Source organism: Cupressus sempervirens, chromosome 3 (assembly GCF_028749045.1).
Source record: "Cupressus sempervirens isolate cs-2001-9-10 chromosome 3, ASM2874904v1, whole genome shotgun sequence".
NCBI classification, from domain to species: domain Eukaryota; kingdom Viridiplantae; phylum Streptophyta; class Pinopsida; order Cupressales; family Cupressaceae; genus Cupressus; species Cupressus sempervirens.
In genome coordinates, this window is record NC_143120.1 from 66,554,661 (window position 1) to 66,563,717 (window position 9,057).

Here is a 9,057-nt window from a genome sequence, read left to right on the forward strand (position 1 = left end):
CAATAATCTATACATCAAGGAAGAAATAGATGTTGACATTCAATCAAGTTTGTTACAATGACAACACTTATTCAGATTTTGTATGGTTATTGAGCTCATTGAATAGTCTACACTATTTTCCATGTATTTCAGTAGCCACCAAGCTTTATAGTTCCTACTGAGAATTCCAATGGTTACCAAGGAAATTCAGCTAGTGCAAAGTGTAAAAGTTCAAACTAAGAAGAATCAATCAATGTGAAGTCTAGTAGTTCAACCTAAGCATTTCAGTGGTTACCGAGCTTTGCAATTTCTATCGAGCTAGCAATTCATGTGAAGTGAAGTTAGTGTTAACTGAGCTATGTGATGATTAGTGTTTACCGAGTGTAGTCATGGTAAACATGTAATTCAGTTTATACCAAATTACATGGTATCTACCGAGTCACCAGTGCAAACCAAGTTCGAGACTACTCTGAGATGATTAGTATGGACCGAGCTTCTACTTCTATTAAATGCATGACAATACCGAGTAGTGATAGTGGACGTTGAGTATTAGAACTTCACCAAGTCAATCTTCAGAACCCAAGTATCTACATTTGGGCTGACTTTGTAATATTGGTGTTAACTTGTATATTGGCTAACTTTGTAATTATGTAAATTGGATTGATGTGTGTGTGTGTGTGTGTGTGTGTGTGTGTGTGTGTGTGTGTGTGTGTGTGTGTGTGTGTGTGTGTGTGTGTGTGTGTGTGTGTGTGTGTGTGTGTGTGTGTGTGTGTGTGTGTGTGTGTGTGTGTGTGTGTGTGATGTATTATATCATATACAAGTGTGCATATGGAAATATGGAAGTATGAAATAATGTAAAGAAGCATGAGAATGAGAATTAGCAATAGAGAAAGTGTATTGAAGGCCATCTCAGAAAAGGAGCAGTAGTGTCATAATAATTTGAAAAATGAAACATTATAATTGCCCTCAAAAAATTAATTTTTGGAGGAGATAATGAAATTTATAAAGTTATAAATATTAATTATTGAGAGATATTTTTTCTTCATCAAAATATTAGAAAACAAGATAAGAATGATGAGGTGGCACTAATTCTTCTCATCCAATCACAAAATTCTTATTCCAAGTGTAGTCAACTACAACATGCTAAGTGTCCAATCTTATCATTTGTTAGAATATTTGTTGTAATTTTATTATTATTTGACAATGTGGCTCCCTTATGTAATTGGTTGAAAAGTTGGAAAGCCTAATTAGGGTTTCTTAAAATAAATATTAACCCTTGATCTTTAAACCATCTTGGTCATTCATTTTAATTGGACATCTATAGAAAACCAAGGGCTTCTCATTTATAATTCATTAGTGTAGGGGGTAGGATTAGAGAGCTAGAGAAGAGTATGATAGCTTAGGGAGAGACTTGGTCAAATTTTAATTATGATGCTTTCAAAGTAATCAATAATTCATTATTGGTTCTTCACGGTGAATTACTTGTTATTTCTTTAGAGTGTTGCATGATCTGAATTCAATATTTCAATTGGAGTATATTTATTTTTGTGTTGAAGTAGTTTAGTTGAATGGATTTTTATGGATGTTTATGTGTGACAAGTCAACTTGAGTGTGCTTAACTTCAATAGATGATGAATCTTTAATTTTATCCATTTGATAGGGTTGCAAAGGAGGTATTGATTAGAAAACACATTTGAGTGCTCTTTAGAAGCTTGCACTACATGGGTGGAGTTGTTGATGAGATTACATCTAGTAGAGTCCAAGTCCATCCATGATTCCTTGCATTCATCTGTAGAAGTAGAAGTAGAAATAAAGGTTAGAAATTTAAGTTTGATTTGAAGTTGAAAAGTTGAACTATATTTCCATTGCACATTGTAAAGCCAAATCTTTAGAAGTGAAAGAGTTGATATCCAATGAATGAATAGTGCAAGTCCCTTTGTGATAACTAATACATCACATTATTTCCCAAAGTGAGTATCCACAATAGAAGGAACCTTGAAGTCATTTCATGATATTACTTTGCAAGATTAGCTTGAGAGATGACCTTATATCAAAAGAGGACTAAATGTTTGGTGTTAATCTTGAAACATAGAGTATTCATTTTTCATGTTATAGTGGAACAAAACTCACATAAAAAATTCCAAAAATAATTTGACTCTATTAAAAAGTTTTTGAAACACACTTTCTTAATGCTTAACCTATTTTACCAATCCTGACATATTCATAGCTATACTAACTCACTCCAATCCACCCTAAATCTATTCAAAATAATCTTTAACCTATGTATACCCCAACCCTTAACCATCTCATCCTACCCTAAACCATTTTTTCAACCCTAAATTCTATAAAAATGATCTACACTTTCAAAATGATCTATACCCTTTCAAAACACTATCAAATCACTATTAACTATTTGAAAACTACCCTAATTTCCCCTACATAGTTGTAATGCAATCCTAATTAGTTCCACTAGCTCTATCAACCATCTTCCCTTCATTTTTTTGTATATAGAATAGCCCTATATAATATATTGGATATTATTTAGCCTCCTCAATATTAACATTTATCACCTAGAAATCAAGGGTGATCTACTTCACTTTCCTTGGCACCCACAACTCCTATAGATTCTTCCTTACTAATAAAAAGTTTAATTTTACATGTAATAAGAGTGACATCTTTAAAAGTGCCACTTCTAGCTTAGAAGTGTAGTTACACATCATAAGAAAAAAATTTAATTTTAGAAGTGTAGAGACAAAGTTCATGCACTTTTGTACATTTCTTGTCTCCTATCTCTCCTAGCTTTTAAATCTCTCCAAGACCTTCACCTTGATCTCCCCTTGGACCTCCCAATGAAAATAAACTAAAGGAGCTCATAATACTCATATTAAAGAGGTACAAACCCTAATTTCTAATGCTAACCCTAATTAGTTATGGTGGACCATTGTTGATCCCAACTTTCTTGGCCTCTTTGAGCTAGTTCTTAACCCACTTTTTATGTTTGCTTCACCTGCCTTTCATATGGACCTTTCTTGTGAAATATAGAAAAAAAAAAATTGACATTTTCTCACCAAGCATTAGTTTTCACCTATTTCTTGAATGGGTATGCCTACTTCCTAACAAAGTCTAACTGGGTCTTTTATCAACAATCATTTTTTCTTTGAAATTATATGACAAGATACATTATTTCAACGAGGAGAAAAATGTAGGATCTATCAATGTCCTCATGATTGTCCTAAATTATTCTATTAATTTAATAGATATTTATATTTATTCAATTAATTTATTAATTGTTTTTCAAATAATTATATGAATTTTTATATTTATCTAACTAATTTATTAAATCTATAGATATATATCTAAGATATTACAATGAAAAAATATTATCCTTTTCACAAAACCCACAAATTCCTTCCTTTTAATCTCCACCAGTAATTGATTTATAAAATAAAATGAAAAAAATCACATGGGACAAGTGGCATAAGTTGCCCACTTAATTCCTTCAACCCCACCTTCTTCCCATAAATTGAGTTCCCTCTTGAGGGCACCTATTTGAACTTTTCTCCCTCTCACTTTTGGGGCTCTCTACTTTAAGAAGTGAATGTATCTAAGTCATTTTGAGAGTTATCAAATGAAACCTTTGAGAGCCATATAAATACCCAAAACATTTTCATCACAAATATAATTCCATTCTCTATAGCCCCTTGTGAAAATGCTAAAATCTAAGAGAAAATTGAATAGTTTTGTGTTATGAGGGCTTCATTAATGGGGGTAATACCGTATCACATTTGTTCATAATGAGGGATGTAAATTAGGCAAAAAGAAGGATAATATATTATTTATATATTGGGAGTGGGGTGAGGTGGGGTGGGAGATTAAGAGGGTTTATAGAGAAAATTGGGTGTGGGGGGTATTGGGTGGGTATTGGAGGCAAGTGATTAAAAAGGAGTTTGGGGTAGTATTTTTTCAAAACATGGATATTCTTTAGTATGTCATGAATGCACATAACATCACCTAGGTTTACTAAGTGAATCCTTCATGTTTTGTGCAAGATCTTGGTAGATAGAAAATAAATACAATAAAAAATCTTTAGAATGCACTTATTTATTTGTTTCTATTTATTTTATGTTTTGTGATCTTTAGGAAGAGCTCCATTAATGTGATGATCTTCTTCTTTCACTAATCTTGTGCTTATGGTAGGGAGTGTGTAGGATTTATAAATTATGTTAAATCATCACAATCCTTCAAATACTCTTTCATATTTATCAATGCATGACTCATCATCAAATGCAATTTATCTCATAGCATTCAACCATTCACCAGCTTCTTAATCACAACAACTTCATAGCCATAGCAACTTGACAAAAATACAATCATTAGTTGACACCAATAACACCATATGGCATATAATGCTAACCACCATATTTTAGATGAGTTTACTATGGATATGATTTATAGGAGTAAGAATTAAATATGCTAGAAATGAGTCATAAAATTGTGGAAAATGATGAGAAAAAAAGATTATATCTAAGAGGAATTACTTAGGACTCTAAAGGGGAAAACTAATAGTATAGGCAACAAGAAGGGATTAGGGAGGTGGAATATAGGTACATGAGCACAAAGATCTTAGAGTTAGATTATGGAAAAATGATGATATGGAATATTGAGGATAACTCTGTGAAACATAAAATTACTTGATTTTCCTTGTATACACGTGAATAGATTTGACAAATTCTAGCTTTAAAATAGGTTTATAGATGTATACAAAAGATTGAGGATAAGTTGGGAAAGAAATGATTATCAGGGGTAAATGTTGCTAAAGTAGGTTGAAGTGGGATATCAATATGGACAATGTAAAAAATAACTTATGAAACAACGCAAAGCCCTCTATGTGGTTAGCAAAAGTGTACTTCAAGGAATATAGAAGGAAAAATGTTGATCCATAAGTTTTACCTCTTGGTAGAAAAGATTGAAGGATAGATAAATGACAATCAATTTTGATGGGTGAATGTCTTGAGGTTAGCAAGTGTGGGCATACGATCAAACTACTAGTTAGAAAAAAGGTATATAACATATATTCTATTAAGGAAGATAAAATAATATATGAAATAAGGAAGAGGTAGGGATATTTCTAGTAGATGTAGTTGGTTTAATATGATGGATTTAATATGGAATAATAGATCAAGATTGAATGGTTAAGGAAATAAAGTTTGTTTAGTTGAGTGGTTGAGAAAATACTATGATGAATGGAAAAAAAAAATGTTTAGAGGTAGTTAGATTGGAGAAAGTGAACTAATACGTAAAAAAAAAGAATAAGATTCAACATAATCATAGATATTAACATAGTACTTGGTTTAGGGAAGAAAACAACACTCATCGACTAAATGATACCCCCACCATGTTATGTAAGTTGATTCTAAAATGAATATAGCTTGTAAAGTAGAATTGAGCTTCAAATCAACAACTATAGAAATTAATTGTGCCAATGTTACACACGTAAATCAAATCTAGAATAGAAAAGTGGAAATCTAGAGATCAAGATCAACTATTAAGAATGTGTTTTAATAAAAGTAATATAAAATAATGTCTCAAATTGATTTTGTGCAAGAATATAACTTATAATTTTTTTATAATATCATGAATATATAATGATTTTCACTTAATATAAAAGATAATCATTAAAAATATCACCATACATAATTTATTTAAAGATTGATATGAACTTTCCAACTCTGTAATGGCCCTCTAAAATATGATCTAAGGCCAACCTGCAAAATTGATCATTACATGCACTTTTCTATTTTTCCAAGCCATTATCTTGATCATTACACCATGAGAACGCAAATACCACAAATTACTGAACTTCATACCCTTATTTGAAGAAAATTTTAAAAACTTGGGATTCCTCCCTTCAACAAAACCAGTGCAAATGCTCACACAATGTTTCTTTCTCATGAATGAACAATATTATGTCTGACTTTCTCATCATACGTACATTAATGCAAATGCCCACACAATGGTTTTTTCTCCTCGATGTACAATATCATGGGAATCCAAAGATAAATACAGTCAAACTAAAATATTCAAACTATGATTTTTCTTTGGCCGTTCTACTGAGCGTCCAATCATTTACTGTTAAGTAATGCATTATATGATTTTATATTATTGTTAATTATTCGAAAGGCTTTGAGAAGAACACAACAAAATTGAGCAGTTTACATGATGATTTAGTATACTTTTTATTCTCCAGTTAAGTTCAAAGTACAGAGCAACTATGGATTGCATTTGCTTTTTTAACCATAAATCTCCATTTGTACTGCTATGGATTGCATTTGTACAGTTTATGTCTGCCTTATTTTTAATTTTTTTCGCTATCTCAATATTTTGGGTGATGATAAAATCATTGCTTAAGCCAGTTAAATCTTTTTGGGGACATATTGTACAGATCTTGTATGCCCACAATTGTCGTCTAGCTTGGTGAGATGCAGCTATTTGACAATCAAAGAGTTTTATGGACTATAATTTTTTTTTGTCAACATTAGCAATAAATAGCAATAATGTTTCATCAATTGTATTCTTGATTTACTTATTGATAGCCTGTAATGCCCAAAATTACGTCGATAATGTCCATAGCATAGCCTTAGTAATGCTGTCATGTTTGGTTGGAATAGTTATAAAATCTCTCTTTTAAGCTTGCCATTAACATAAGCACAATACATAGATGTAAATTTGAAATAATATTAGAGTTCTCATCATTTTAAATACAAATTTTTAAAAAGTTAAATATAATGTAATTTTTTTCTTATTTCTATATTTTCTTTGAAACTGTATGGTTGAGGTAATCTATAAATGTTTCAATTTCTTTTTTTTTATTGTTAAAATGTAATCAGTTTTAGTTCTTATAATTTTGAATATGTTAAATTGGTTTAAACATCACACTCTAAGTTTTGACTTATGTGATTCATTTGCATCATACTAATAAGTGGGGCTTACTACATAAGCTAGTTTAACTTGTGATGAGTTATATAAACAAGTAAAAGCTTAGAGTATGATCTTTAAGCTTGTCTAAATATGTTCTAATTCTTACCTTTGATCCATTCAAAAGTATACAAATAAATAATTAAGTAATATCTTTGTTAGAAAAAAGATCTATTAGTAAAAATAAAATTTAAAAAGTTTCACCTGGGGGTTATGTGGCAGCATACAAATTATTTGGGGTGGGATTTCCTCTACCCCATATTTATCACAATGTAGAGTGATGAGATGTTTTGACATCATTATTGGAGAAGGGGGTTTTCTCTGTAGGCTCTGGCTATCTTGAAAGGTATGACTGTGAGTAGTGTAGTGTTATGTTCTTGATACCATTCTTTCTTGAACTTGGGGTGTCTTTGTTTGTGTGTTATTTTCATGGAGGCAAACTTCTCTTTTGAGTTGTTGGGCACACTACCTAGATTTAAGGGGATGATTTGAGTATAATGGATTGAGAATGTGTTCAAATTCGATCATGTGGAGTTTTGGGCTCAGACTATGTGCTTCATGTTTGGGGAAGAATTTCTTAAAATTGATTTGAGGCTCAAGACCAACTTGGACATTGCCTTGTTATTCTTGGCATTGGCATTGATGGTGGGATTTTCAAAGGATGGAGTAATGAGGTTTTCTCATGTGTATTTAGAGTCCAAGTGGACTGGTGGGCCAGTGAAGATAGCTGCTAGGGTGGAGCTTGGTGTGGGTTTGCACATGAATTGTGGCCCATTACAACTCTTTGGAAATGATGATGGGAACATGCATCCCTTGGTCATTTGGACCTTATCCCAATCAATGCCAATACAAATGGTAGATGTCTAGAATAGTTGGAGGGATTTGCTAGTTTTTTGGCAAAAATCATAAGTGGACAAGTGAGAGTTGGTGGCAAAGAGGAGATCATCCTTCCCCAAGTTCTTAAGAGAGGAGACTATGGGGTGGTTTTGTTAGCATGAATGTTGATGCTATTCCTTTGGGGTGGTATCCTAAGCATTGGAGATTTTATTAGTATGATTGACATTGAACATTCATGACTGAGTTGTCATTGGTGTCAACATAGTATTATTTCTATAAAGACTAGTAGAGTAGCATACACAGATTGTCATCATATCTGTTGTGTATTGATGATGAGGTCAAGTGCAATTGAGGATATGTTCTACATTGTGTCCTAATGAAGTGGAAAAGTGCTCATACAGAGAGTCAAAGATATGCAAGAGTTATTCAAGAATTACATAGGATAGTGCATAGACAAAGTACTCAAGAAGTAGTTTCTAATGATTGGATTATATCTCTAAACAATGATAGAATCATGATGAGTGAAGTTAGATAGTGATAGGAGACAACCTAATGATGATGTTAATGAGTACGCAAGGTTAGAAGTTACATGTGTGAAAATTTGTATATACTATGATCGACGACAATGTTTTGTAATTGTAAAAAGATGTAATGAATTATAATATCTTAATGATGTCCTATTATAATTAATTGGGAAAGTCTCAAGGCCAACTCAAGGAATTATTTTGAGAATATGGTATAAAGGAAGGTTATTTTCCTTGTCATGTAGCATGGAAGAAGTATGAATTCTATTGTATGTGAGAAAGTGATATGCAATGTTGGTAAATGCATGTAAGAGATCCAAAAGATTATTGGATGTAAAGTCAGTGAATGCATGTAAGAGATCCAAGGGATTGTTGGATACAAATTTGGCAATCTGGTATTGAGATCTAAAAGAAGTTTTGTTTGGTCAAGAGGATAGAGGAGTTTGATTTATTTCATTTCTATTATTTTGTAATGAATAATACAAAGATTGGTTGGACAATGTGTTTGATGGTCTTTCCATGAAGTTGTTTGGACAACAAGTCCTTCTACCTTCTACAACTCCTAATAGGGTTGGCACAAATCATAACAAGGTTGGAATCTCCTAAAAGGCATCAAAGTCTCTTAACAGGGACTAATACGTACAAAATATATTTCACTAGCTCGTAGAAGAGTCCATCCTCTTACAAGGAACTTTTATATTAGTAAATCATTTTGTGGGTACCATCTCCATCGTGTTTTTCC